An 11,896-nucleotide genomic window follows, 5' to 3' on the forward strand; every position below is an offset into this window, starting at 1 on the left:
GTCAAACATGACTTAATCTCTTTCATGGTTGATCTAATCCAACCATTTAATTCAAGCCAATTTAATATAATGAATCTAATTCATTTAATTAAATTGATTCAATGAGTCATAATCTAAATTAGACTCATTGAACACATGAATCAACTTGAGTCCAACTCAATTAGCCCAATTAGGATTACTCTTAATCCAATTTGATTCATCACATGAATCTAATCCTCTTGGTTCATTATATGAACCTAATCTCCATCCACTTGTTCTTTGTGTGTGACCCAATAGGTTCTTGTAACATTGGCAATGTTTCTAAACTCCTTTAGAAATATAAGCAATGAGCGGCATCTAGCAATACATCATTGCTACCCAAGTTACAAGAATGTTGAGATCCAACATCACCTTGTGACTACTAATTGTGACTCCTCATAATATATGACAAGTGTCCTTCTATCCTAGACATCTAGATTGATCAATGTGAGGCATAGACCGTGTCATCCTCTGATCAATCTAAATCTTGAACTCTAAGTAGACTCACTCAATCAAATGAGCTCAATATCTTATATTGACTCATTTGGGCATGGCCATCCACTTCGTGGTCTCACTCTATCAAGAATATCGATGTCACTCCCGTCATATAGGAGGGATAGATCCCATCTACATCACTCACATCTCTTCGCATAATTTGTTACATACCAGTAACCACCTTTATAGTCCACCCAGTTACGGGTGACGTTTGACGAAACCAAAGTACATAACTCCTTATGTAGGGAACCATGGTGACTTCAGGTACAAGGACTAGTAGTCATACTAATAGCCACATGAGAAAGTATATGACACTTATATAACGATTCATGATACTTTCTCATGGCGGGTCATTCAGTATACATTCTCTAATGTATACCCATGTGTCAACTTGATATCTCTATATCCATGACTTGTGAGATCAAGTCATTGAGTTGACCTACATGCTAGTCTTATTGCATTAACATTGTCCTAGAATGTTAATACTGGACTAGGAATGATTAAGAGTAGTGTTCCCTATATCATCTCACTATCGATTCAACCAATCGATTAATATAGGTAAGAACCTTCTATTCAAGGACGTTATTATACTTAGTTTATTTGGCACCAATACAAGTAAGTATAATAACCAAAAACCAAATGCCTTTATTTATATAGAATATGATACAACAAGTCCAAAATACAATCATCAAATGATTGGCTCTAGGGCTCTAGCTAACAATCTCCCACTAGCACTAGTGCCAATCAGTGTAGACTCTAAGCCCAAATGACCTAGTGTGACCATCATCCTTCCTCTGTGCCAAAGCCTTGGTCAAGGGATCTGCGATGTTAGCCTCTGTAGGTACTCTGCAAATCTTCACATCTCCTCTCTCGATGATCTCTCGAATGAGATGGAAGCGCCGTAGTATGCGTTTGGTCCGCTGGTGTGAGCGAGGTTCCTTCACCCGTGCTATAGATCCATTGTTGTCACAATAGAGCTCAATAGGGTCAGCAATGCTAGGAACCACCCCAAGTTCAGTGATGAACTTGCGAATCCAAACTGCCTCCTTTGCTGCCTCTGATGCAGCAATATACTCGGCCTCTGTCGTAGAATCAGCTACTGTGTCCTGCTTTAAACTCTTCCAGCTCACAGTACCACCATTAATGCAAAACATGAACCCTGACTATGATCTATAGTCATCCTGGTCGGTTTGGAAGCTAGCATCACTGTAACCCTTTACAGCTAGCTCATCATTGATTCCATATATCAAGAAATATTCTTTAGTCCTTCTTAAGTACTTAAGAATATTCTTGACCGCTATCCAGTGACTTTCACCTAGATCTGACTGGTATCTGCTCGTCATGCTCAAAGCATACGAGACATTAGGTTGAGTACATAACATGGCGTACATGATCGATCCTATGGCTGAAGCATAAGGGATATGATCCATGCGGTCTCTCTCCTCTCTAGAAGAGGGACCCTGAGTCTTCGAAAGACTCACGTCATGTGACATCGGCAGAAATCCCTTCTTAGAGTTCTGCATGGCAAACCGAAGGAGTACCTTGTCAATGTATGTACTTTGACTTAGGCCAAGCAATCTCTTAGATCTATCTCTATAGATCTGTATCCCTAAAATGCGGGATGCCTCACCTAAGTCCTTCATTGAGAAACAAGTCCCTAGCCAAGTCTTGACAGACTGTAGCAAAGGGATGTCTTTCCCAATGAGCAGTATGTCATCCACATACAATATGAGGAAGACAACTGTGTTCTCTACAACCTTCTTGTAGACACAAGGCTCATCTTCGTACTTGATGAAACCAAACTGTTTGATTGCATCATCGAATCAAAGATTCCAGCTTCGAGAAGCTTGCTTTAGTCCATAAATGGACCTATGCAGCTTGCATACTCTGCTAGTATGCTGTGGATCTACAAAACCCTCAGGTTGTGTCATGTACACATCCTCGAGCAGGTTTCCATTCAGAAACGCGGTTTTGACATCCATTTGCCAGATCTCGTAATCGTGGTAAGCTGCAATAGCAAGCATGATCCGAATGAACTTAAACATCGCTATTGGAGAAAAGGTTTCATCATAGTCAATACCATGAATCTGCTTGAAACCTTTAGCTACCAAGCGACCCTTATAGATAAGTCTATCCATGTCAGTCTTTCTCTTAAAGACCCACTTACACCCAATGGGTTTTACCCCTTCAGGTGGATCAACCAAAGTCCATACTTGGTTGATGTACATGGATTCCATTTCGGATCTCATGGCCTCTAGCCATTTCTCGGAATCTGGTCTCATCATAGCTTCCTGATAGGTGGTAGGCTCATCCTCTATGAGCACAACGTCATCATGGTCAGACAAGAGAAATGAGTATCTCTCAGTGTAACACCCATCGAAATAATAAGTTCTACCTATGGGTTGTTGTTCCTCAACTCTTTGTGGAACAACATTATCCACAACACTTTGTGGTTCCAGTTCAACTTCCATCGAGGCTTCAGTGATAGGATCCACATCTTGAACTTCTTCAAGATCGATTGTACTCCCACTAGTCTTTCTAGAAACAAAGTCCCTTTCTAGAAAGTCTCCAGTCTTTGCCACAACTATCTTGTGCTGACTGGGAATGTAGAAGTAATATCCCTTAGTTTCCTTGGGATATCCTATAAAGTAGCACTTGTCGGATTTGGGTCTTAATTTATCTGAGACTTGACGTCTAACGTAAGCCTCACAACCCTAAATCCTCATGAAAGACACCTAGGCATCTCTCCCAGTCCATATCCTATATGGTGTCTTTATCACGGCCTTAGATGGAACTCGGTTGAGTATAAAAGCTGCCGTGTCTAGAGCATAACCCCAAAGGAATGCCGGAAGATCTGTGTGACTCATCATAGATCATACCATATCTAATAGGGTACGATTCCTCCTTTCGGATACACCATTCCACTGTGGTGTTCTAGGAGGAGTGAGTTGGGATAGAATCCCACACTCAGCTAGGTAGTCACGAAACTCATGGCTAAGGTATTCTCCACCTCGATCTGATCGAAGTACCTTAATACTCTTGCCAAGCTGGTTCTGTACTTCATTCTTGAATTCTTTGAACTTTTCAAAGGATTCTGACTTATGTGCCATCAAGTACATATAACCATATCTACTGAAGTCATCAGTAAATGTGATGAAGTACCTATAACCGCCTCTAGCAGCGACATTGAAAGGGCCACATACATCACTATGTATGAGTCCTAACAAATCAGTCGCTCTTTCGCTGTGCCCACTAAAGGGAGTCTTGGTCATCTTGCCTAGTAGGCATGACTCGCACATCTCATAAGATTCAAAATCAAATGAGTCCAGCAAACCATTCTTATGGAGCTGAGATAAGCGCTTGTCATTTATATGACCTAAGCGGCAGTTGTTGGGTTTTTTGGGCCGCGAAAACCGCATTTTCGCGTCGCGGAAACCCCGAATCACCCATGCCACGGATCTCGTGCGAAGAAAACTTTCGAAAATATGAGTACGAGTTTAAAGCTTCAATCTATAGTAGATCTACAAAGGAAGAAAACATTTTTATACCTTTGAAGCGTGCCTTTCGCGTATCCCGCTCGTCCAAAATGCCGGATCTCTAGACCGTCAAGCGTACGGTCCTCTAGAAGTATCCACACAAACAACTTAGGTGGAGAAGAGCTAAACAAAGGTGTGCTAGCACCTTGATAGGTCACGACAAGAAGAGGAGAGGGAGAGAGCTAGAAGAACTCAAGGAAGAAGAAGGAATCAATATGCCTTGAATGAAAAATCAATTTCATTCACAATGATAAGTGGCCGGCCACATCTCCAAGGTGTAACCCCCATTCTCATTAAATGTAGTCATTAAAGAGAATGGAGTTGTAACTCCCATGAGGTGGCACACTTTGATGATGTGGCACATCATCATTGGTCCACATCTTGCCATCTCACTAATGATGTGACAATTAGTCAAGTCAAACTTGACTCTTCCTCTTCCTCTCTAGTCAAGTCAAACTTGACCAAATCTCTTCCATGGTTGATCGAATCCAACCATTTGATTCAAGCCAACTTAATATAATGAATCTAATTCATTTAACTAAATTGATTCAATGAGTCATAATCTAAATTAGACTCATTGAACACATGAATCAACTTGAGTCCAACTCAAGTTAGCCCAATTAGGATTACTCTTAATCCAATTTGATTCATCAAATGAATCTAATCCTCTTGGTTCATCATATGAACCTAATCTCCATCTAATTATCCTTAGTGTGTGACTCTATAGGTTCTTGTAACGTTGGCAATGCCCTAAACTCATTTAGGACCATAAGTAATGAGCGGTATCTAGCAACACATAATTACTATCCAAGTTACAAGAATGTTGAGATCCAACATCACCTTGTGACTACTAATTGTGACTCCTCACAATATATGACAAGTGTCCTTCTATCCTAGACATCTATATTGGTCAATGTGAGGCATAGACCGTGTCATCCTCTGACCAATCTAAATCTTGAACTCCAAGTAGACTCACTAAATCAAATGAGCTCAATATCCTATATTGACTCATTTGGGCATGGCCATGCACTTCGTGATCTCACTCTATCAAGAATACCGATGTCTCTCCCGTCATATAGGAGGGATAGATCCGATCTACATCACTCACATCCCTCTGCATAATTTGTTATATACCCAGTAATCGCCTTTATAGTCCACCCAGTTACGGGTGACGTTTGACGAAACCAAAGTACATAACTCCTTATGTAGGGATCTATGGTGACTTCAGGTCTAAGGACTAGTAGTCATACTAATAGCCACATGAGAAAGTATATGACACTCATATAACGATCCATGATACTTTCTCATGGCGGGTCATTCAGTATACATTCTCTAATGTATACCCATGTGTCAACTTGATATCTCTATATCCATGACTTGTGAGATCAAGTCATCGAGTTGACCTACATGCTAGTCTTATTGCATTAACATTGTCCCTGAATGTTAATACTCGACTAGGAATGATTAAGAGTAGTGTTCCCTATATCATCTCACTATCAGTTCAACTAACCGATTGATATAGGTGAGAACCGTCTACTCAAGGACATTATTATACTTAGTTTATTTGGCACCAATACAAGTAAGTATAATAACCAAAATCCAAATGCCTTTATTTATATAGATAGAATATGATACAACAAGTCTAAAATACAATCATCAAATGATTAGCTCTAGGGCTCTAGCTAATAATCTCCCACTAGCACTAGTGCCAATCAGTGTAGGCTCTAAGCCCAAATGACCTAGTGTGACCATCATGCTTCCTCTGTGCCAAAGCCTTGGTCAAAGGATCTGCGATGTTAGCCTCTGTAGTTACTCTGCAAATCTTCACATCTCCTCTCTCGATGATCTCTCGAATGAGATGGAAGCGCCGTAGTATGTGTTTGGTCCGCTGGTGTGAGCGAGGTTCCTTCGCCTGTGCTATAGCTCCATTGTTGTCACAATAGAGCTCAATGGGGTCAGCAATGCTAGGAACCACCCCAAGTTCAGTGATGAACTTGTGGATCCAAACTGCCTCCTTTGCTACCTCTGATGCAGCAATATACTCTACCTCTGTCGTAGAATTAGCTACTGTGTCCTGCTTCGAACTCTTCCAGCTCACAGCACCACCATTAATGCAAAATACGAACCCCAACTGCGATCTATAGTCATCCTGGTCGGTCTGGAAGCTAGCATCACTATAACCCTTTACAGCTAGTTGATCATCGCCTCCATATATCAAGAAATATTCTTTAGTCCTTCTTAAGTACTTAAGAATATTCTTGACCGCTATCCAGTGACTTTCACCTGGATCTGACTGGTATCTGCTCGTCATGCTCAAAGCATACGAGACATCAGGTCGAGTACATAGCATGGCGTACATGATCGATCCTATGGCTGAGGCATAAGAGATCTGATCCATACGGTCTCTCTCCTCTCTAGAAGAGGGACCTTGAGTCTTCGAAAGACTCACGCCATGTGACATCGGCAGAAATCCCTTCTTAGAGTTCTGCATGGCAAACCGAAGGAGTACCTTGTCAATGTATGTACTCTGACTTAGGCCAAGCAATCTCTTAGATCTATCTCTATAGTTCTGTATCCCTAGAATGTGGGATGCCTCACCTAAGTCTTTCATTGAGAAGCAACTCTCTAGCCAAGTCTTGACAGACTGAAGCATAGGGATGTCCTTCCCAATGAGTAGTATGTCATCCACATACAATATGAGAAAGACAACTATGCCCCCTACAACCTTCTTGTAGACACAAGGTTCATCTTCATTCTTGATGAAACCAAACTGTTTGATTGCATCATCGAATCGAAGATTCCAACTCCGAGAAGCTTGCTTTAGTCCATAAATGGACCTATGCAGCTTGCATACTCTGCTAGTATGCTGTGGATCTACAAAACCCTCAGGTTGTGTCTTGTACACATCCTCGAGCAGGTTTCCATTCAGAAACGCGGTTTTGACATTCATCTGCCATATCTCATAGTCATGGTAGGCTGCAATAGCAAGCATGATCCGAATGGACTTAAACATCGCTACTGGAGAAAAGGTTTCATCATAGTCAATACCATGAATCTGCTTGAAACCTTTAGCTACCAAGCGACCCTTATAGATAAGTCCATCCATGTAAGTCTTTCTCTTAAAGACCCACTTACACCCAATGGGTTTTACCCCTTCAGGTGGATCAACCAAAGTCCATACTTGGTTGGTGTACATGGATTCCATTTCGGATCTCATGGTCTCTAGCCATTTCTCGGAATCTGGTCTCATCACAGCTTCTTGATAGGTGGCAGGCTCATCCACTATGAGCACAATGTCATCATGGTCAGACAAGAGAAATGAGTATCTCTCAGGCTGACGACGTACCCTATCAGACCTGCGAAGAGGTATGTCTACTTGAACTGGTTGTTGTTCCTCAACTCCTTGTGGAACAACATTATCCACAACACTTTGTGGTTCTAGTTCAATTTCCATCGAGGCATCAGTGCTATTGTTCGCATCTTGAACTTCTTCAAGATCGAACGCGCTCCCACTAGTCTTTCTAGAAACAAAGTCCCTTTCTAGAAAGACCTCAGTCTTTGCCACAACTATCTTGTGCTGACTGGGAATGTAGAAGTAATATCCCTTAGTTTCCTTGGGATATCCAATAAAGTAGTACTTGTCGGATTTGGGTCATAATTTGTCTGAGACTTGACGTCTAACGTAAGCCTCACAACCCCAAATCTTCATGAAAGACACCTGGGCATCTCTCCCAGTCCATATCCTATATGGTGTCTTTATCACGACCTTGGATGGAACTCAGTTGAGTATAAAAGCTGCCGTGTCTAGAGCATAGCCCCAAAGGTATGTCGGAAGATCTGTGTGACTCATCATAGATCGTACCATATCTAATAGGGTACGATTCCTTCTTTCAGATACATCATTCCACTGTGGTGTTCCAGGAGGAGTGAGTTGAGATAGGATCCCACACTCTGCTAGATAGTCACGAAACTCATGGCTAAGGTATTCTCCACCTCGATCAGATCGAAGTATCTTAATACTCTTGCCAAGCTGGTTCTGTACTTCATTCTTGAATTCTTTGAACTTTTCAAAGGATTCAGACTTATGTGTCATCAAGTACACATAACCATATCTACTGAAGTCATCAGTAAATGTGATGAAGTATCTATAACCGCCTCTAGTAGCAACATTGAAAGAGCCACATACATCACTATATATGAGTCCTAACAAATCAGTTGCTCTCTCGCTGTGCCCACTAAAGGGAGTCTTGGTCATCTTGCCTCGTAGGCATGACTCGCATATCTCATATGATTCAAAATCAAATGAGTCCAACAAACCATCCTTATGGAGCTGGGATAAGCGCTTGTCATTTATATGACCTAAGCGACAGTGCCAGAGGTAGGTTTGATTCATGCCATTTGACTTGAACCTCTTGGTATTTACGTTATAGATAGGGCTCTCAAGGTCTAGAATATAGAGTCTGTTTATCGGAGGTGCACTACAATAGAACATATCGTTTAAATAGACGGAACAATATTTGTTCTTTATAGTAAACGAGAAACCTTTCTTGTCCAAACAAGAAACTGATATAATGTTCTTAGTTAATGCAGGCATATAACAACAATCGACTAACTCTAGTACAAGCCCAGAGGGTAGAGATAGAAAGTAAGTCCCTACAGCAACAGCAGGAACCCGTGCTCCATTGCCTACTCGTAGGTCCACCTCAACCTTTGTCAATGCCCTGCTATTTCTCAGCGCCTGCACATCAGTACAAATGTGAGAAGCACATCCAGTATCTAATACCCATGATGTAGAAATAGATAGATTGACTTCTATAACATATATACCTGAAGTGGAAGTCTCTTCACTTCTTCTTAAGATCCTCCAAGTATACCTTGCAGTTCCTGACCGCAGTGGAAGCAGGTAGCATCCTTGGCGACCCCTCCTTTAGGCTTCAGTGCCTTACCTTTGCCCTTGGTTTGAGACTTTCCCTTGCCTTTGAGCTTGCCCTTGCCCTTATGTTTCTGAACCATCAGAACAGTGTTGGGCTTAGCCTTCTTTAGGTTTAGCTCAGCAGTTCTTAACATGCTAAGCAGCTCAGGCAGTGGCTTGTCAATCTCGTTCATATTGTAGTTTAGAAAGAATTGACTGTAGCTATCCGGCAAGGATTGCAAGATCAGGTCAGTAGCCAGCTCTTGGCCAAGAGGGAACCCCAACCTTTGTAGGTTCTCTATGTACCCAATCATTTTGAGTACATATGGGCCTACGGGAGCCCCGTCTGACATCTTGCACTGAAACAGTGCCCTTGAGATCTCAAATCTCTCATGCCTCGCTTGTCCTTGATACAGCTGATGAAGTTGTTTAACCATATCGTAAGCGTCCATCAACTCGTGTTGCTTCTGAAGCTCAGAGTTCATGGTCGCGAGCATTAGACAAGACACATCTAATGCATCATCTTGATGCTTCTTGAAAGCATCTCGGTCAGCTCGCGGAGCAGTGGCAGGAGGAGCCTCCGGAATGGGCTGCTCCAGAACGTACAGTTTACGTTCTTGGGTGAGAACTATTCTCAGGTTCCTGTACCAGTCCAGGAAGTTTGCTCCGTTGAGCTTGTCCTTCTCGAGGACAGATCGCAGGGAGAAGGTGTTCGTATTCGACGTCATGGTAATCTACAACAGAAATAAAAGCAGAAATAAATATCATATTCTTAATCATTTAATTAGGTCTTTAACTAAATGATGCTCCCATTGAATTCTATAATTCATGTGGGACAAGATCCACATCATACTAACCCTTGAGTTAGCTTTGGCTAATACGCCCAAGACTTAGTATAATCGGTAGGTAACGATTACCAATTACATCTCTATGCAACTCTTGTTTATAGAATCAAAAATCCGCATTTATATTAAAACTCAAGTTAGCTTTGGCTAATACGCCTGAGAGTTAATATATATGTGATTTTGACCTAACTTTCCAACCGTTGGAAGAATGCCTATAGTTATACTCGATCCAACCGAGTTAACTAGGAATACTCAATCTAATTGAGTTGTACTCACCCATGCGTTGATAGGCGGGACCAAGATTGTCCCTCCGTACCCTACCAAGATAGTATGTGTTGCTCTGCTTTGGCAGATTCAACAACTACATGCGATCGAGGTAGTAGTAGGTATCACGGCACGGTAGGTATTAGAGTTGACGTGATTTAGATCTAATCTAAATGATGATGCGTATCAAATACTTGATTTAGATCTAATCTAATCGTGGGGTGCATCATGTGCACGATTTAGATCTTATCTAATCGCTAGGCACTAATTAACTACTTAATTAAACATGCATCACATACATATACGCAATTAATTAAATTATTTTGTGATTGTGTCATGGCCCTACTACGATCTTCTCAAGCCAATGAGAAGATCGGATGGTCAACCTAAGGTCAACAGCTTCTCAAGCTTCTTCCTTTGACCACCTTGTGTTGCTCGCGCCCTCCTCGTTACTCCGTCTCGTGTGGACCTTCCACCGCTTCAAAATTACATTACAATTTTGAAACTCGAGTTACATTCGAGTCTAAATCTAATTTACAACCAGAATAAAAGGAAGGCACGACATGCAGGTCGCGAAAAATAAAATAAATAAAAATAAGATAAATACAGCACGCACATCACATAACGGCACACAGGCCGTATTATGAATTACAACACAATTGTCCAATCAAATTGGGTCTTTGAGCCATGACTATCACAAAAATAATATATAATTCAAAATTATATATTTTTCATAATTTTTCTGTAATTTTTCATAATTTTACAGATTTTATGAGTAAATTTTTCCCGGCGGTCCCGATTAGCGATTTCGGGCGCAATCGCGGAGCAAATCCCCTTGCGGGTTTAGGGGCAGTACCCCTACCCGCGATCTAACCATCGTGAGTTGCTCCTAAGCGATCCAAGAGCGCCTTAGCCCGCTGTCCCAAAAGATTTTGGGTCGAAACATTACCGTTTTGGAAAATTCTTCTCGGTAGTCGAAGCCTACAAGTGCCGAAACACTTGTGCTTCGCTTCTACGAGAAAAATACCCATAAGATCATAAAAATTAGGAAATTCACATAATGTTACAGTATGCATATTTTTCACAAAAATACTAATTGAAACTAGTACTCGCTTTGCACATGGCTCTGATACCACTGTTGGGTTTTTCGGGCCGCGAAAATCGCATTTTCGCGTCGCGGAAACCCCGAATCACCCATGCCACGGATCTCGTGTGAAGAAAACTTTCAAAAATACGAGTACGAGTTTAAAGCTTCAATCTACAGTAGATCTACAAAGGAAGAAAACATTTTTATACCTTTGAAGCGTGCCTTTCGCGTATCTCGCTCGTCCAAAATGCCGGATCTCTAGACCGTCAAGCGTATGGTCCTCTAGAAGTATCCACACGGACAACTTAGGTGGAGAAGACCTAAACAAAGGTGTGCTAGCACCTTGATAGGTTACGGCAAGAAGAGGAGAGGGAGAGAGCAAGAAGAACTCAAGGAAGAAGAAGGAATCAATATGCCTTGAATGAAAAATCAATTTCATTCACAATGATAAGTGGCCGGCCACATCTCCAAGGTGTAACCCCCATTCTCATTAAATGTAGCCATTAAAGAGAATGGAGTTGTAACTCCCATGAGGTGGCACACTTTGATGATGTGGCACATCATCATTGGTCCACATCTTGCCATCTCACTAATGATGTGGCAATTAGTCAAGTCAAACTTGACTCTTCCTCTTCCTCTCAAGTCAAGTCAAACTTGACCAAATCTCTTCCATGGTTGTTCGAATCCAACCATTTGATTCAAGCCAACTTAATATAATGAATCTAATTCATTTAACTAA

This window comes from Zingiber officinale, chromosome 7A, assembly GCF_018446385.1.
Source record: "Zingiber officinale cultivar Zhangliang chromosome 7A, Zo_v1.1, whole genome shotgun sequence".
In the NCBI taxonomy this organism is placed as follows: domain Eukaryota; kingdom Viridiplantae; phylum Streptophyta; class Magnoliopsida; order Zingiberales; family Zingiberaceae; genus Zingiber; species Zingiber officinale.